The sequence below is a fragment of the Spermophilus citellus genome, assembly GCF_964194105.1.
Source record: "Spermophilus citellus genome assembly, chromosome: 12".
In the NCBI taxonomy this organism is placed as follows: Eukaryota; Metazoa; Chordata; class Mammalia; order Rodentia; family Sciuridae; genus Spermophilus; species Spermophilus citellus.
This window is the reverse complement of record NC_138198.1, coordinates 83,072,060-83,091,130: the sequence shown is the minus strand read 5'-3', so window position 1 is coordinate 83,091,130 and position 19,071 is coordinate 83,072,060. Positions and strand designations below refer to the sequence as shown.

The following is a 19,071-nucleotide window of genomic DNA, read 5'->3' as shown; positions in this document are numbered from 1 at the left end:
TTACGGCTTTGGAGCTGGGGTTGGACATGTTTTGAACATACTTTCCAAGTTGATGACTCCCTGAGTCCTGGCTTGCTGGGCTGTGGGTGCGTGCTAGCATGTGTTGCGGGTACTGTGTTATTGAGAAGAGGTGACCTGTGGGAGTGGGGGAAGGGATCAGTCTCCTGAGGGCCTGGTGGGTGACAGCCCACACAGGCTGACAACTAACTGATGTTCCTCAGCTGGGGTGCTTCCTTGAGCAGTTGGGTCGTGCTGTAGAAAGGGAGTGAAGGGCCTCCTTGGCTTTCATCTTATGTTCCCAAACAGAAATTCCAGACTTTTCTATCTCATACTATGGGCAAAATGAAAAAGGGCTTTTACTGCACAGACAGCAACTCCTGAACTCACCAGTTGATAGATTCAGCTCCAACACTTATTGAATACCTGATAAAATCAAAAGTGGAAGAGTGCTGACAGCTGACACTGTGTGCTCATTTTGTGCTAATTATTGTGCCAGTGCTTTGACACACATTAAATTCTCATCACGATCTTTTGTGGTTCAAATGATGTGCTTCTCCCTCTATTCCTCCCTTAGGGATAAGGAAACAAAGACGTTACAGAACTTGCCTAAGCTAAAATAAGGGAAGTTGAACTTGAACCCAGGTCTGGGACTTGAAGCCTGTGGTGGTAATATTCCATAGTGTGATATTTAAGAGATTGATGCTAAATGACTGTGCACAGTCTCTGGGAAGGCTCTGCACTCTCCTGTGCTTTGTTGCTGTTGCAGTTTTTCTCATGGGTAACTGTGCCATATAGAAAATACCTCCAGGAAGCCAAGATCTGATGGAGACTAAGGGGAAGCAGATGAACTTAAGGCAAAGAGGTTGTTATGGGAGCCAGAAACTCAATCTGCAGCTCCGGGCAGTGCAGAGCCACACTGTCAGGGTGTTTTAAGAACTCCCTTGGCCCAATCCTCAGAAGAGCAGAACACCAGTCTATGTCCAGATGTGAGCTGGGCGAGGGAATGCCAATCACATGGTTCCTTGTTTAGGTTTTGATTTTCTAGTAAGTGTTTAACTGTAAGGTGTGCTAACCATCACTGAAGCAAATAACGTTATTCCTAACTTACAACTTAATTTTGTTCCATGACACTTCTAGAAAATGCCTTAGAAATGATTTGGTCCTCTCTATTACAAAAGAATTCAAAATGCTTATTATAGAAAATTTAGAAAGTCAATGAAAAGAAGAAAAAGCTTTATGTGATTTACCGCAACAAACATTTTGGAGTATTTTCTGTATACACATATAACTGGGTTTGTCTGTTTTTACATAAATAAGACCATTCTTTACCTGCTCACTTCCCCCGACACCCACCTTTTCCAGTGCTGGGTGGAATCCAGGGCCTTGCACATGCTTGGCAGGTGCCCTACCACTGAGTTACACCCCCACCTACCTTTTGGTTTTTTGTAACAGTATTGGGACTGTTGTCCCTGTCTTGGGGTAGGTGAGGAAGTGGAGGCCTAGGGAGGGGAATGACTTGTTCACAACATGCCAGGCCTGACCTGGGAGAGGCAGCCCCATACAGCTGTCCAGTCTGAAATTTCTTCCCATATTGAGGCCTAAGTGGGCAACTGTTGGCCATCAGGCTTCTCAGTGGCTGTGAGCATTTGGCACAGCATCTGACATGCCATAGCCCTTTGATGGAAGAATGAAATGAAAGAAAGAAACTGACTGAGGCCTCTTTCCCACCATCTGTCTGCATGCTGAGGCCGCCCAGCAGTTTGCTTTAGTAGCCTCTTTCTCCCCGCCAGCCCCACACTTCCAGATCCTCATGCCATCGTTGACTTTGTGGGGACCTCAGCAACCTCCATTGTTGAGTTGGCAGGAAATGCTGTGTCTTCCCTCTCACAGCTGTAGGAAGACAACACGCACATCCTAGCAGTTAAAATCCCCGCTGGGGGTATGTTCCTCCGATTTTGTAAATATGGCACAAATTTCTCAGAGAGCCTTGGCAGGTGGCAGTGGAAGCAGTTGAGCACACAATGATTTGAAATATGGCTGATGGGGAGTTCTAGGCCAAGATGCTGAGCCAACCACAGAGTTAATCCATTGCACTTTTTTTTTTTTTTTAGTTTTCTCTCTGCAAAGCATCTTAGTGACCGTCTATACTTATAAACATAGACACCGTTGAACCAATACATTAGTCCCTGCTTATGTAGAAGGATATGTTCCAAGACAGTGGTGTCCGAAATCACTAATAATACCAAGCCCTATGTTATTTCCTATACTGCATACCTATGATAAAGTTTAATTTATAAATTAGACATAATAAGATTAGCAACAATATTAATAAGATAAAACAATTTTAGTAATATACGGTGATAAATATTCTGGCATCACTGTACGTACATTTTGGGGCCATAATTAAGTAAAATAAAGGTAACTTGAACATAAGCTCTGAGATACTGTGACAGTAGATCTGATAACTAATAAGATAGCTGCTAAATAATAGAGGGGTAGCATATACAATGTGGATACATTGGACAAAGGAATGATTCACATACCAGATGGGAGGGCACAAGATTTCATCATGCTAGTCAGAAGAGTGTGCAACTTAAAACTTATGAATTGCTTACTTTTGGAATTTTCTATTTAATATTTTTGGATTGTAGTTGGCTATGAGTAGCTGAAACCATGGAAATTAAAAACATGGATAAGGGTGCTACTGTACTTCCACTTTGGAGCTTATCCTTTAAACATGTTTCCACAAATTAAAATGACATATGTGCAGGGTCATTAGGCAGCATTATTATAGTAACAAAAGACTGAATGAAAAGAATTCCAGTGTTTATTAATGAGGGACTAGGGTCCATCTGGCCAATGGAATTCTGTAAAAAAGAAAAAATTGAGAATACTCTATTTACTGCTAGAGATCAATCTTCAAAATATATTAAGTGAAAAATTCAGAGTTAAGTCCTATGTGTAATATGACAACTTTTATGTAAAAAATGAAAAACCCAGAGTCTGTATTCAATATCTACTTACATGTACCTAAAAAAACTTTAATACATAAGAAACTTGATGTGTGGCAGAAGTGAGAACTGAGGGGACAGAGTCTAGGAGGAGAGGAAGACATTTCATTGTGTATTTTTTTTTGTAAAATAATTTTTTGCATTACAATCTTATTACACATATAGAGCACAATTTTTCATATCTCTGTATATAAAGTATGTTCACGCCAATTTATGCCATTATACATGTACTTATTTTTGTTTTGTTTTGTTTTGTTTTTGCATTAAAATTCTTAATACACATATATGCCACAATTTTTCTTATCTCTGTTTGTATATAAGGTATGTTGACACCCAATTCAAGTCTTCATACATGTACTTTGTATAACCATCACATCCACCATTTCATTGTGTATTTTTTTAACAGATTTTGGTTCCAGAATCTTGATTTATTACCTATCTAAAAACAAAATCAGAAAAGTGAAATGAGTCTCAATATGCTCCCCTGGTGCTATTAAAATAGTTGTGCTTTCGTTTCTACATAGTGAAAACCCGGGTACAATGATTTTGAACTAGAAAGAGTTGACCCATTTCTAGAAACCAGTATTCATGAGAAAGATGACGGAAGCAGGAATGAGGTGGGTCTCATTAGATGAGAGAGAACAGTGTCCCAGATATAGTAATGCCCCTGAGTTAAGGGAATAAGGCCTCTAAGACCACTGGGAAAGATAGCTGCTCCCTGCAGATGGCTGTGTTTGGAGCAAGCTGTGCGCCAATGTAAAGTTTTCTATATTTATAGCTTTCATGAAGCAGTGTACGTTATAAATCGAAGGGGAACAAGACAATGCATTTCTTTACTCTGGGTTATTAAATTAGGCCTTGTTGTGGCAGTCATTAAGTTAAAGGCTCTCTACATTCTTTGGAACAAGGCATGCGTGTCTGTAACATTTTCATATTAAACTTAGGAGACGCACTAACATTGTGACTTCTCCCAGGCACTGGTTAGCCTGAATCTTAGGGACATTCATGTGTGGCTGGTCATGTACCTCCTTTGCCTCACTGTCAGAGAGTGAGCAATTGCACCCAGGAGCCCCCGACCCCACCACAGATGTACATGTCTGTCCCATGGATTGTGGGTTGTAGCCTCATCTCTGCCTCCTCTGTGTCCCCCTTTCCTTCATGTTTCTTGTCTCTTTCTAATCAAAATTTTCTGTCCATATCCATCTGTATTTTTAAGCTTCTTGAAAATTCTCACCAGTCATGGGATGAATAAAATCCCTTCAAAGAAAGAACAAAACTGAGTCCTTGAGGAATACTTTGTAGATGGTTCCTTATTTTATAGAGGAGGAACCTGAAGTCCTGAGGTGGATCAGCCTACCTGAGCTTACAGCAAGCTTCCAACCCAGTGAGGGGCACCTGGACCCAGAGCTGCTGACTCGCTTCTCTCCTAGGTGGGGCACAAGGACAAATGCAAAAAAGACTGGGAAGCTGCCTGCAGTCCATTTCAAGGATAAAACTGCACGCCCGCCCAATCCTCCTGGCCCAGCTGCCTGCCTTCTTTGAATAAATATGATTCTCTGTAGGATTTTTAAAAATACCTTCCTAGTAGAAAGGGGGCTTCTTAGCTATTAACTTTTTTACTCTGTTCAGTTTTCCTTTGACTTTAGCGGTGGCTCTACCCGCTCTGAACTTGGCATTTCAGTTAACACCCAGTGGCTTAGAACTTGCTGAGTCTGTTCATGCTGTTCCTTCTAGGGAGAACGCCCTTCCCACCTTCTCACACGGAAATTCTTATATGTCCTTTGGCTCTTAGTACGGGTATGTGGGACTCATTCCTATGACTTTGAGAATATGCCATATCTAAACTTTACCATGTGACATGAATTTCCAGTGTTGGCTAATCTGCATGGGGGTGTGTGAGGGGGGCCCTGGCCTTCCTTGTTGGCTCTCTGTGGCCTGGTGTGGTGCACAGTGAGTGTGATTTGGCCTTAGCTTCAACTCAGCAGAAGCTCAAAAAGCTGTTTTCATTTTTCACTTCTGATTCAGTGGAAGCATCTTCTGAATCATTGAGTCTTTTTTTTTTCTTTTTAACACCTTGACTACCATATCAAAATACCATAGACTGGGTGGCTTTAACAACAGAAATTTATTTTTTGACAGTTCCAGAAACTGGAATGTTCAAGACCAAGGTACCAGCAGGGTGGGTATCTTGAGGGGCTGTCTCCTTGAGTTGTAGATGTCTGTCTTTTAGTTGTAGATGTCTGTCTTTTCACCAAGGGCTTACGTGACCTCGTCTTTGTGCCTGTGAGTGGGGAGGTAGACAAGTGCATACAGTCCAAGAGTGAATGCTCTAGTCTATTTTTTAAAAAAAAAATTCTTGGCATTGGGGATTGAACCTGGGGCTTGGTGCTCTATCACTGAACTACACTACCCAACCTTGATCTGTTCTGAAAAAGGCACTAATACCATCGTTATGGTGCCACACTTCTAATTACTACCCCATAAAGGTCTCACCTCCAAATATCATCACAATGGGATTTAGATCCTCAACATAAGAACTTAGGAGGACACACTTTAGCTTGTGTCATATGGGTTCACAAATGACACACAGACATTTTGCAGTAAGAGCTGAGAGTTGTTGTATGGTCAGAACTGTCAGGTCTTTTTGGTTTGTGTCAGTCCCTCAAGTGGAATTTGGCTGGTGACTGAATTTTGTGCAAGCCTTGTATGTTTCCAGGGAGTTCTCACTGTCATCCTTTAGACCCCAATTTGGAGTCAGGGTTCAGCCTTTCATATCATGCAGAGGGCTCACTTCTTCCAGCTGATGCTCCTTGAGGAATTACTGGGCTAAAGAAAGATGGCTAGGGTGGCTGGGGTGTGGCTCAGCGGTAAAGTGCTTACCTCCCAGGTTCGAGGCACTGGATTCGATCCTCAGCACCACATAAAAGTAAATAAATGAAATAAAGATACTGTGTCCATGTACAACTAAAAAATATTTTTAAAAGAAAGAAAGAAAGGTGGTGAGTTGGTCACAAGCAGTGAAGGGGTTTTACCAGATGGACATCATGTTTCTTATCTTTGAACATTGCAAGGAGGTATTGGGCACCAAAGTCTTAAGATATATATTTTGGCACATCAATTATTTTACCTCTGTTATGGCAAAGTAGAACAATGACCTGAATGGAAGTTAAAGTTATATCAAAAGAAGATTGAAAAAAAATCTCCATGGCCTTGGGTAAGTATAATTATGGTGCTTTTAGTTAAAGCTTGTTTGAGTTTAAATTTACCTTATTTCTAAAAGTAGTCTGCAAAGATTAGATTTATACTTTGATTGAATCAAAGTAATTAGAAAATAAAAATACCTTAGCCACATGCCCTTCCTTGCCAGCAACACAGGGTAACCCTGAACTTGGAAGTCTGGTAGAACTTTTTAATCAGCAGGACAGAAGTTTCAAGAATAACTGGCAGAAATCCATCTTTCTGCAAATAAGTCTGATAGTAGGTGTGAACATTTACTGAGGAAAGTGAAACCAAGAAAATGAAAAGTACTAGAATGAAGAATTATTCTAAGATTTCACACCAGGCTGTTGCTGAATGGAGTTTTGGAGAAATAGAATAGTCTCAAATTCTCTATTTATCTTGTACAACTGGATGTTCTAAATGTATCTGTAAGGGTTGGAATATAGCATGAACAAGGCCCTGAGTTCAGTCCCCAGTACCACAAAAAATTATGCATGTACACACATACATATATGGGTTCACAAATGACACACTGACATTTTGCAGTAAGAGGTGAGAATTGTATGGTCAGAACTGTCAGGACTTTAGGGTTTGTGGATACATACATATATGTATGTATGTGTATATGTATATATGTATATATATATATATGTGTGTGTGTGTTTATATATATGTTATTTAACTTATACTTAGAAAAGAATGAACAATAGTTAGTCAACTTGTAGTCCCCCTCTATTTGAAAAAAATTACAGTAGTAAAATAATTAGCCTAATCAGGTATCTTAGAATGCGCTGAAGCCAACCACCCAAAAAAGAGAGGGAAGAAGCTCTCCAAAGGTACCATGAAACGCCATTTCAACAGACTCATTAATATGCCAAGAAATGTGGGTACCAAAAGGAAATGCTGGACACTCAACTCAGTGGAGGTCTCTGAAGGTCTGCCTGTGTTATAGAGTTCAGGGTTCAGGTGTTGCTCAGTGGTAGAGCACTTGCCTAGTATGTGCTGGGTGTGATCCTTAGCACTGGGGAAAGAAACCCAAAAGATCAGGGTTTTGGTGCTTGAATTCTACTACCCACTCTTCCTCCCTTCTTGGAATGTAGACCAAGAGAACATATGGACAAGGAATAGTCGGCAAGTGGCAAACAAAGTTGGGTTGAAAATAACACAAACTCAGCCATGGCTGAGAGACATCAAGCTTTCTGCGCCCTGCAGGAGGTGATGCTTGCTTTCCTTTCTCCTCCCCCAAACCCAACCCACAGAGGTGGAGAGTCAAGAGCATATTATTGCATGGATTTGAGAGAAAAGAGACCACGTGGAGTGTGGATTCCCACCTTTACAACTCTGGAATCCCACTAACTAGTATAATGATCTTGGCAAATGTACACAGTCAAATGAACAGTTCTTCACCTCGGAGTGAAGTTGAAAGAGAAGGATGGAAGTGGAGTCAGAAGAGTTCCTTCCCCGTGGGCAGAAATGGAATCAAGAGGAAAAGGAACTGAATATCCCTCTTGCCTCCAAACTGCCCTGGTCGTCACACATGTCTGAAGAGAAAGAAAAGACTATTGCCCTAAGCTGGTGTATACAAAATTCCATACTGTGATTTTTTTAAAGTTAATTAAAATTGTAATGATGAATAGATGTCAGTAATCAGAAAGAGATTCAGAACAAACTACACAAATCCTCCCCTCCTTGCCACACCCTGGCATTCAGCAGCTCCAGGGAGATAGCAGTTGGTCAGGCCTGGCTTGAAAATCAGATGCTCAGATCTCTCTGGGTCTGTTTTCACTTGTACTTAATAAAGGGAAACCTTCCACTTGAGGGTGTCGTACCTTGTTTGCAACAACAGAAACAACTGGGGAAAAACAAATAAATTGCAAAAACTGAATTTTTAAGGAAATGGTAGAAAGCAATAAGAGTGAAATTAAGTAGATTTCCAGAGTGAAAAGAAGCCCACCTAACTATACTGAGTCACGCAGGTGGGGGTGGGGAAGGAGGGAGAATATTTGCTCTTTCTGGCTGTGAACTAAGGATGCGGCTTTGTCCAAGAGGAAGAGATATTTTCAGGGAAGAGATACCAGCAGAGTTTTTAGCACTCCTATGGAACCGGCTTGATGGTTTGGAAACTGGGGGAACTCCAGTTTTCTCATGAGGTGGTTGCTGAGTTCTGGGGCAGTGGAGAGATTGCAGGCTGACTCAGAAAGGCAAACAGAAAACTCTCATAATCTTGGGGTGTGTAGGAGACAAAGTCCTGCTAGAAGGAAGGGCTTGAGACAAATGTGTGTCATCTGCTAAAGACAGCTTCCAGATTTTGAACCTGCCTGGGATGGAAGGCTAAATAGCTAAGGTCAAAACCTTTGAATGGGGTTGGGATTGGGGCTCAGCGGTAGAGTGCTCACCTTGCATGTGCAAGGCCCTGGCTTCAATCCTCAGCACCACATAAATATAAATAAAATAAAGATATTGAGTTCAACTACAACTAAAAAATAAATACTAAAAAAAAAAAAAAAAAGCCTTTGAATGGCAGAACTTTCATGAATGAGGAGACAGAGATCCACCAAGCTCTTAAACACAACTTTGGGAAGATCACACCTGAGAGTCTAGATAAAGTAAAAGTGGACTAAGTTACTAAAGCTGCAACCCGTGTCTGAGTCTCAGTCCCTGAGTGCATTGAGGCCATCTCCTATTCGAGGAAAAACTTTCTAGTAGAAGGTGTCATCTAGTCTCCATAGTTCTTTTAACCACAGTGTCCAGCACACGATTAAAGATATAGACATGTGAAAAATAGACAGGAAAATGTGTCTGAAAATCAAATGGGAGAAATCATAGAAACAAACCCACAAATGAGCCACACATTGGAATTAGCAATAACTTTACAATGAGTGGAGATTGTGTTAAAGAAAAGAGGAAAATATGGACAAAATGTGGAGAGAATTTCAATGCAAAATTGGAATCTGTAATAAATAAGTTATAAAACTGAAAAATACATCTGAAATTAATAGATGGGTTAGATCTAAGAGCAGTTCTGGATACAATGTAGCAGGATTAGTGAACTCAAGGTCAATAGCAATACTTAGAGTGAAGCACAGAGGAAAAAAAATAATGGAAAGCATAGAACAATGTACAAGAGACATGGGGTAAATACTTAAAAGAGCCCCCCCCCCACACACACACTTACATATACATACATATGTATTTAAACACTTCCATTTTGTATACATTTACTTTATTTATTTTTATGTGGTGCTGAGGATTGAACCCAGTGCCTCACACATGCTAGGCAAGTGCTCTACTGCTGAGCTACAACCTCAGCCCCTAATATATGTTTAATTGGAGTTTCAGAAGAACAGTAGGAAGAGGTTGAGCAGAAGCAATATTTGAAGGGATAATAACTGAGAATTTTCCAAAAGTATTGCAACACATCAACCCACAGCTTCAAGAAGCTCACCAAACCCCAAACATAGTATTAAAAAACAAAACAAAAAAGCCCCCCAAAACCATAATTAAGCATATCCTAGTTAAACTGCTGAAAATCAGATATAAAGAGAAAATCTTAAAATCAAGTAGAGAAAAAAGAAATTATTTTAAATTGAGGAAGCAACCATAAGCTTTGGAAGGCTGACTTTTTAACTAAACTATGAGCACCAATATGCAAGGAAATGACATCTTTATAAAGTGCTAACAAAATAAGGGGAGAGATTGGATCATCTCCCTACTCCATTCCTCTGTTTCTACTTTAAAGAACTTGTTACCAACCTCTTCAAAATTACCATGAAAATATTTGGAGAATTAGTATGGAAGATTTTTCTAGACTCTTTGGCTTGTTTGATCTCCTTATTCTCAGATTTCTATTGAGTCACAAAACCTCAAATTTAAATCATTATAAATCAAATGCAGTCATGCATATTTTGGATTGATCATGTTCTAGAATAGAATATAGATGTTACAAGAGAATAACTTTTCTATAAAATGGAAAACCTAACTATGATGACTGCATAATGTACGTTAAGATGTTGGATGAAGTGATTTAGAGTTCTTTGTTACTTAAAATGTGACCATGACACCAAAAAGCATAACAAAAACTAGTTCAAGGGTCTAGGAATATTGCTTAGTTGGTGGAGTGGTAGCCTAGCATGCACAAGGCCCTGGATTCAATCCCAAGCACCCCCCCCACACACACACACACACAAAGTAGAAGTAGTTCAATTGAACTTTATTAAAATTAAGAACTTTTGAACTGTAAAGGATAAGCTCAAACAAATCATATATCTGATGTAAGACTTGTATCTAGAATTTGTAAAAAATTCTTATACCTCAATGATAAAAGATAACCCAGTTTTTTGAGGGGCAAAGAATCTAGACAGTTCTTTGAAGAAGATGAAAAAGTCCATGAAAAAGTACTCAATATCACTAGTCATCGGGGAAATGCAAGGCAAAACCACATGAGATATCACTTTATTATGATGACCAAAAAAAAAAAAAAGGTAATAACAAGAATGGGAAGAAATTGGAACCTGCATACACTGCTGGTGGGAAATGTAAAATGGCATAGTTAATGACAGTCACAGTGATGATGCAGTTAGTGATGATGGGGTCTTGTTTGACCGTGTTCTGGCTTATTTCATCAATGTTATAAAGTGGTCCTGTGATTTTTGACAATTTTATGGATATTTTTACTCCAACTAGTGATCTATCAATAATTGGGAGATTCGACCCTATTTATTACAAGGAGAGCGTCTAAAAACCATCCATACCAGGGTCTTTAACAAATTTCTATTTGATTGACATGCAACAGAATATTAGTGAGTTATTTGTATTTTAACTTCTCACAAAAGTCTTGATATGGAGTCAAAGTTGAGAACCACTGAGCCACACTGACATCTCCAGGGCTTAGCAAAGCTTCCCTGGCGGGTCAACATAGAGGTGGGAAGGAGGCTTGGCATAGGACTCAGGGGAACTTGGTTTTAGTCCCAACTCTCCCCTTGTAACTATGTACTCTGAGCAAGATATTTACCCTTGTGAGCTTTGATGTTTTCATCTGTGAAAATGGGTTAAGCACCCTCCTGTGCAGCCATGTCGTGGGGATCTCATGAGATCACACATGTGGCACTGTGAAGGCTGATGTCTGGAATATTTTATGTCCTCATTCTGGTTATTTTCTTCCATGACCTAGATACTCACATTACATTTTTAAAATTTTTTTCCTCTCCTATTTCTTCTCCCATAAAATGTTGGAGTTTGGTAAAAGTCACCTAAGATTTTTCCTGGATTAAAATTGATCTTGCCTTCACATAAGCCTAATCTCTTTTGTCCCTCTTCTGTGTTCTCAGTCCCATTGTGCTTACAATAAATGTTTTTCTGATGCCTGACAAAACTAATGGTTCATATGTTTTAAATGAGGCGATACATAATTATACTGATCATGGTAATAAATCACCAGATGGGTAATAAGAGTTAATTGAATATTTGAATAATGCCAAATAGAGTTCTCAGCCTTAGCTGCGGTTTCTATCTCATGGATATGGACTAGTTCCTTGGATACTAGAAGTAAAAGCCAGGTCTCCAATTATAAACTTTACATTAGAGTTCCTCAGTTACCTAAAAGGAAGGCTGGATTAGCAACATTCATATGTGAGTTTTCTACCTGGACTCCAAGACTGTCCACACAAACTTCCAGCTCCGTGGTCTATGAGAGAGCAAGTTCACTGTTCATGAAGATGTGGCCGGGCATTCACATAGCAGGCTGAGAAAATAGGTCTTGTGCCATGTTGCTGAAACTGAAGGTCTAGAACAGAACCTACTGTCACGTGGGCATCGGTCCAATGCAGTGGCTGTTAGTAGGTCTAGGTTAGACTCTGAGCTTCTGCAGTCCTCCAAACTCCCTGTTAATAATGGTGCAGCTTGTCTGGGACCACACTTTGCATGACAGATAGATGATATTGTTCTGTCCACCAGCGCTTTCCATACCTTCTTCTGGGGAAATGTTCCTTCCTGTGCTCCAGCCTTGAAGTTGAAGAATGATCTTCTGTATTCTTATAATACTCTGCCTCTCTAGTCATAATCAGCCAACTGCTCCTGGACCCAATGAGAATCTTCACTGGCTTGTTTGGACTTGGAACCAGAGAGATCCAGCCTCAGATCCTTTCTGTGGAGCTCTTTTTAGTCCTGGGGAGGTCTTTAATCAATGGGGAGGGGCAGAGAGAGTGTCCCTGTGGTTGTCAAGTTCTCAGGACTAGTTGTCCTTCAGATGTGAAAAGAGAGTTAAACAAACAATATTGTGATCGTAGTGGTTATATTCCCTCTAGATCACCACCGACGTCTAGTGCAGTTGTATAAAATCTAACAGGTGCACATCACACCAGGTCTCTGTTGTTAGCCCCTGGACATTCAAAGCACAACCTGATTCAACAGACCATACATTTCAGTGGAGTTTGGCATGTGAAGTAGGGAGGTGGGGTGTGCCCGATCCATTCATGTGTGTAAATGGAGTTCAGGTCAGGAAAAGTTTTCTAGGGATGGACTTTGGAGCTGTGAGTAGGAATCGTGTGGAAGGGCCTGTGAAATTATTCCAGGCAGGGAGAACTCTCTGAGTGAAGGCAAGATGACACTATGAAGCTGTGTTTGAAAAAATGACAGCCAGCTTAACAGGGGGGTGCGTGACTTAACTGATTCTGAAGGAACGGACAATGGATGGTCTTACGTGTGTCATATGTACTTAAGAGTCATATGTACTTTAAAAAATACTAAAAAATAATCCTGCCTCTCTAATTCTCCCACAGATGCCTCACTATCTGGCAGGTTCCCACTAACACTCTCTCCTCCTCCCCCTTATTTCCCTTAAACAGAAAATTTGTCTCAGGATTGAAATGAATGTTTAAAAAACAAATCTGATCCACTTTAAATACCAAAATCTGTTTAAATAACACAGAGGTTATGACATCCGTTGACAAAGCCAGGAAGTTCAAAGCCCTGCAGTCGGCACGTGGCGTTGAATTCTGCTGTGGTTGGCATTGCTCGGTGAAGGGCAGGTTCTGGTGTTTATTTTTCAGGTCTGAGTGTGTGGAGGACACAGGCCTCAGATGATTCGACTCTTCTTTAGGAAAAAATCTGCATGTTTTAAAATGCTTTTTAAAAGCAAGAACAATAATTGGCAATAATGGTTATTTCTTAATGTCTTTTGAATGGTGAGTTCCAAGAGTAACTTGAAGCCTTTTTTAGGGGCAGACTTTAGTCATTTTAAAGGCTTTTTTTTTTTTTTGGTCTTGTTTTGTTTTAAATATTTATGCTTTTATTGACATTTTTGGAGGACAAAGTTAAATTTGTTGTGTCTAGTGTGGGGGGCAATATTATTTCATTGAAGGTGGTGGGAGATTTCAAAGGGGTTCCAGCCCTTCATGGATTCTCAGGGTAAGCTTGTTGCAGTAGGGGTCTATAACATCTAAGACCTGATTGTCAGCTCGGAAATGTGGGGAGCTTGGTCTTGTGCCATCATCATGGAGTGAGATTCACTGTGATTGATGTCTGTTGCTTGGATGAAAGGATTGATTGGTACAATAGGACACCAATCATCATTGATCAGCCCTTCTGGAAGACCAGTTCTATGACTCCAGTGTAAGTCAAGATTGTAGTTAAGAGGACAAGGACTGGCCAGAGCCAGGCAGGCTGGAAAGCTCCCTTCCCAGATTGGAGACCAGAGTGAAATGTGGAATGCTAAGAGGGAACCTGGTATAACTCTGGAGTCAGGATAAAAACAGGGTCCCATCCTGTGGATTGGGTGGCCCTGGGTGACTGGGGTGCAGTGAGAGAGTATGGAATGGTTGAGGACTCCTTCTGTGGTTCCAACCTTAGTGCTCCTCCCTAAATGGTCCTGTTTGAGACCTTGTACTCTAATCAGATGATCATTCAGTGCTGTGGTTTGCTTGTCCCCTCCAAACTCATGTTGAAATTTAATTGCCATCATGACAGTATTAACAGGTGGCAACCTTTGAGAGATGATTAAATCACAAGAGCTCTGTTATGATTGAATTAAAGCTGTTGTCTTGGAAATAGTTTCCTGATTAAAAATAGTTGAGAGGCTGGGGTTGTGGCTCGGTGGTAGAGCACTCACCTCGCCCATGCTGGGTTCTATCCTCAGCACCACATAAAAATAGATACGTGAAATAAAGATATTGTGTCCAACTACAACTAAAAGAAAAAATTTTTAAAAACAGTCGAGCTCAGCCCAGTTTCTTCTCTCTGTCTTGCACATGCTCTGTTACCCTTCTATGAGTTGTGACACACCATAAAGGCCCTATCCAGAAGCAACTGACATGCTCTTAGACCACCCAGCCTCCAGAATCTTAGCAAATGGATCTCTGTTCTTTATTAATTGCCTCGTCGATGATGTTCTATTATAGCAGAAAATGAACTGAGACAATCAGGAAGCCCCCAAGACAAACAAATATCAAAACCAATACATTCCTGCAACCAGTGTTTGGCAAATACTGGTGGAGGAGGTAGTGAAGCTCTTGGGATCTAGACAGAGAAATGAAGGCTGAGATCAGTTCTGTGCTTACATGTTCTTGGTACTGCTCTGTGATCCATTTGGCATTTGGTGATCTTGCCTTCAAGGAGCTGGAAATTAGGAATTAAAGTTATGCTCTTCACACACACACACACACACACACACACACACACACACACACACTCCTTTTTAAGCTCCCAAGGTATTCCAATACCCCAAGGTATTTCTAATAGGAAAAAATAGACTCTTCCTATTTGACCTCTCTGTTTAAAGTTTTTCCCCCCAAATAAGAAGAAATTTTGTTTCTGGGTTGAAATGAAATGCTTCTACATATGTTTCAGAGCAAATTATAAGTTTTCAAGCTCTTGAAGAATCTCTCCCTCAGAGCTGACCCTCTTAACAAGCAAAAGTACTGTGCCTGTTTCTTGTGTGGGTAACTGAGAGATCAGCAGTGGCTCTCAGTCTTTCCTTCCTTACTAGATGCCAACTGAGCTCCAGACTGGGATGGTTTAATGTCTTTGACCTCAAGTTCACAGACTGGAGAGGAGAGATCAACTTGTAAACACATCATTGACAAAGAGACAAAACTGTAGGCAGTTTGTGAGGCAGGGAGAACAAATGCTTGGGGGAGAACAGGTCAAGCAACAAGGCACTTGGGAAAGGTTCCTAGTGGACCCATTTTTTGTTACTATAACAAAATACCTGAGGCAAGTAAAGAAAAAAACATTTATTTAGCTCATAGTTTTGAAGGTTCAAGGGCATTGCACTGGCATCAGTAGTTCTAGTGCTGAACTTCTTGCTGGCAGAGTCCCAAGGTGGCACAAGGCATCAGATGGCAACAGATGGGGAATATGCATGTTTATGTCTGGTCTCTCTCCCTCTTTGTATAGAGCCATCAGGATTATAGTCATGGGTTCCCACCTTAATGACCTTATCTACTCCTAACTACTTCCCAAAGGCCCCACCTCTAAACACTGTAGTTGCTTCCACCCTCTTGCTGCTATTGACATGTGACTTTGGGGGTTAAGTTTCCAACTGAGCTCAGGGGATAAACCATAGCAATTCTGAAGAGTCCTTATTTCAGAGGAGCCTAGAGAGGAGCCTTGAGATTTAGTTGGGCAGAGTTGGAGAAGTGAGTAAGAATTAAGAATTCAGGCAGAGAGAAGGAAGTAGATTGTGTGTGTGTGTGTGTGTGTGTGTGTGTTAAAATAAATATAGGTTTTACCTCTTAACCATTTTTAAATGAACAGTTCATCAGCATTATATTGTTGTGCAACTATTACCCATCTCCATAAATTTGTTTTTTTCCCAAACTTTAACTTTGTGAGTTTCTCTGAGTTGGATGACTAAGTACCTCATATAAGTGGAAGTAGTTTTTGTCTTTCTGTGACTGGCTTATTTCACTTAGCACAGTGTCTTCAGGGTTCATCCATTTGGTAACATTTCAGAATCTCCTTTCTCTCTCTGCTGAATCATATCCTGTCAGATGTCTGTACCACATTCTGTCTGTCCAGCCCTCAGTGGACACTTGGGTTGCATCTGATTGTTGTACATAATGCTGTTATGAACACAGATGTGCAAATACTGTTTTGAGCTTCTACTTTCAGTGGGTTCTTCCCTTTTAAGCAGCAGTGGAGTTTGTGTGAGCCCTTTCTTGTGCTCCTAGCTATAAGAAAAGGTTAACCTAGGGGTCAAGGACTTTGTTCTACCCCTTGCTGTTGCAAACCAGTAGGGTTCCTGGAGCAAGTCACCATCTCTGGGCCACAGTCTTCCTACTTATGAACGAAGGCTGTCCCTTCCACCTCTCTGAGGTTCTACCCCTTGGTGACTTTGTGTGAAACATTCTGCACCTAGACTTGGACCACTCAGCTTCTCCTGGCTTCTCTTTCCTCCCTGGTGGAATTAGAAATGGAGTAGACCATTGATGTGACCAAACTGTTAACAATGGCACTTTGGGTTAGGCCAATGAAGGCTCGTGGTGCACAGAAATCTGCCATTTTGCTGAGCCATGAATTTGAACCTCACACGCGGTGAGGCTGATGTGTGGAAGCAATTCTCTTAGTGGGTAAGCCAGGCTGCCCAGCTGCCCAGTGTCGACCTTGCTCAGAGGCATGGCTACCTGCTGCATGCCCTTTCTTAAGAATTGGCTTTTGTGAACTGGTAAAACTACAGCAACTCTGTGCAAAAGAGAGAAGAAGAAAAAGAAAGAAAATGCCCCTAAAAGGAGAGCTGACTGTCAGGGCTGGTGGGGAAAGGAGAGCCAAGTGGAGAAGCCTAAGCAACTGACAGTTCTTCCTGAAAGAGTGGCACGCCCAAGTGCCTGGTGGCTCTGCCAGGCAAACAACTTCACTGTACATTTGTGACAAAAATAAGACACACCTATTTCTAAGACTTTCATTGAGCATCTCAGCCAGCAGCAGACTCACTCATTGAAAGAGAAAAATGTCCAAGAAGTTTTAGAACATGGCTCAGGAGAAAGGCGGGAGGCTACACAAACATTTCCAGGAAGGAGCAGATGGTGCAGGCACCAGCGTGGTTTACCAAAACCAATCTTGTTTGCAAGTCAGGACTGGTTTGAAAATTTGAAGATGTGTTTTTGTTGGCAAATGGTGCCGTTAATAGGAAGAAGCAGGCCAGCGGCCTGTGTCACAGCTGCCGGGAATCCTCCTAGGCTGAAGGAGCTCCTGTGGGACAGAGGCACCAGCCCCAAGCTGTGGGTGTGGCAGAGCAAGGGAGGTGTCCCTTTTTCCCAGGCTGAAAGAGGCAAAAAGGAGAAAACTGAAAAAAGGAGAGAAACTGAGCAAAAAAGGGCCTCATGTAGCTGATAAAAATGGACAAAGGAATGACAATAATGGTGAAGAAATAGAAGTGGCCGGGGGGACCCTCACAGATGTAGAGAAGCGTTCCCTTACACCACATTGCCACCACGCTGACATCCAGCAGTAGGCTGCGCTCTTCCCCTCAGTGCCAAGAAGTGCATCTCAATTAGCACCATTCCAGGAAATGTCCAAGAGGTTGCAAAAGGAAAGAGAGATTACAAGGTAGTTAATTTGGTTCAAGATCAAGGAAGGAAAAACAAGAAAGAAAAAAATGACAATAAAAATAGAAAGGAACATAATGAAAGCAGGCACACGCACTAGAAAATCATGTCTCCAAATGGCTAAATGCTAATCTATTGGGAAACTAGATGAGATACATTTTTGGAAACTGTATACATGGAAAACTTTTAAGACGCAATAAAAGACTTGACTGGGCTCTTAACGGCTACCACAACTAGAATCTCCAGGTCCAGGGGCCTTGGAATTAGGGTCAACTTTCATGTTCAAGAATGCTTTATCCTTTATAGGAAGACAGTGAAGCAGGTGGACTAACTCTTGTGCTTTAGTGTAGCCTTGTTCGTAAAACCAGATGACCACATTGCGAGGTAACACAGTGTTAGCCCTGCCTCACTTATGACCATAGATGCACATGTCCTAAGTGAAATGTTGTATTTTTAAAAAGAAGAAGAAGGAGGAATGAGGGACAGCTGTCATTCATCGTGTCCTTTAAGGGGGGAAAAACCCCACCACTCACTTCCCACTTTGAGAAATCTTTCCTTTTGTCCCACTTTGCAGTTGTCCCTCTGATCTGGTTTCTACTTTCTTTTTTTTTTTTCTTTTTTCTGGGTACCAGGGATTGAACTCAGGGGCACTCGACCACTTAGCCACATCCCCAGCCCTATTTTGTATTTTATTTAGAGACAGGGTCTCACTGACTTGCTTAGGGCCTTGCTAAGTTGCTGAGCCTGGCTTTGAACTTGCAATTGCAATTCTCCTGTCTCAGCCCCCTGAGCCACAGGGATTACAGGCATGCACTAATGCACCCAGCTGGTTTCTACTTTCTTGTCCATGAAAATGGTACCTAGATCTTTTCTGGTGGTCCAGGATTTTGCTGCAAAGCAGTGGAGAAAATAAAGTTTGCAAAAAACTCAGAATGTGAGGCAAACAGGTAAATCAGAAAGTTTCAAAATGTCACAAAGTTTACATACAGAAGGGTTTGGGTTTCTGGTTCCAAACTTCTTTCTAAGATGCTAAATGAAAGATGTTAAATGGGTAAGGAGATAGTTCATCAGACCTGCTCCCTCCTTCTGGCCATCTGCTTCTTGCCTTGTTCCCATCCATGAGACCTAAAGAGGCCTCTAGGGCAGCATATAAAGTCTCATGGGGGATGGGTAGTTGACATTTCCTAGGGTCTGCAGCATGAATGACCCTCATTCCAACATGGCCTGCTTCCCACCTCCTCTTACAGCAAGAAAGCAGATCCTCAGGATCACCTTCTTCATGGGACCTGTTTTGACCTGCA

At 41.3% G+C, this 19,071-nt stretch overlaps 1 protein-coding gene across 1 annotated transcript in view; it reads left to right on the top strand.

Annotated features, from left to right (window-relative positions):
* The window catches only part of TMEM241 (transmembrane protein 241), a 122,940-nt gene that overhangs the window by 94,809 nt on the left and 9,060 nt on the right, over positions 1-19,071 (top strand). The window lies entirely within an intron of this gene.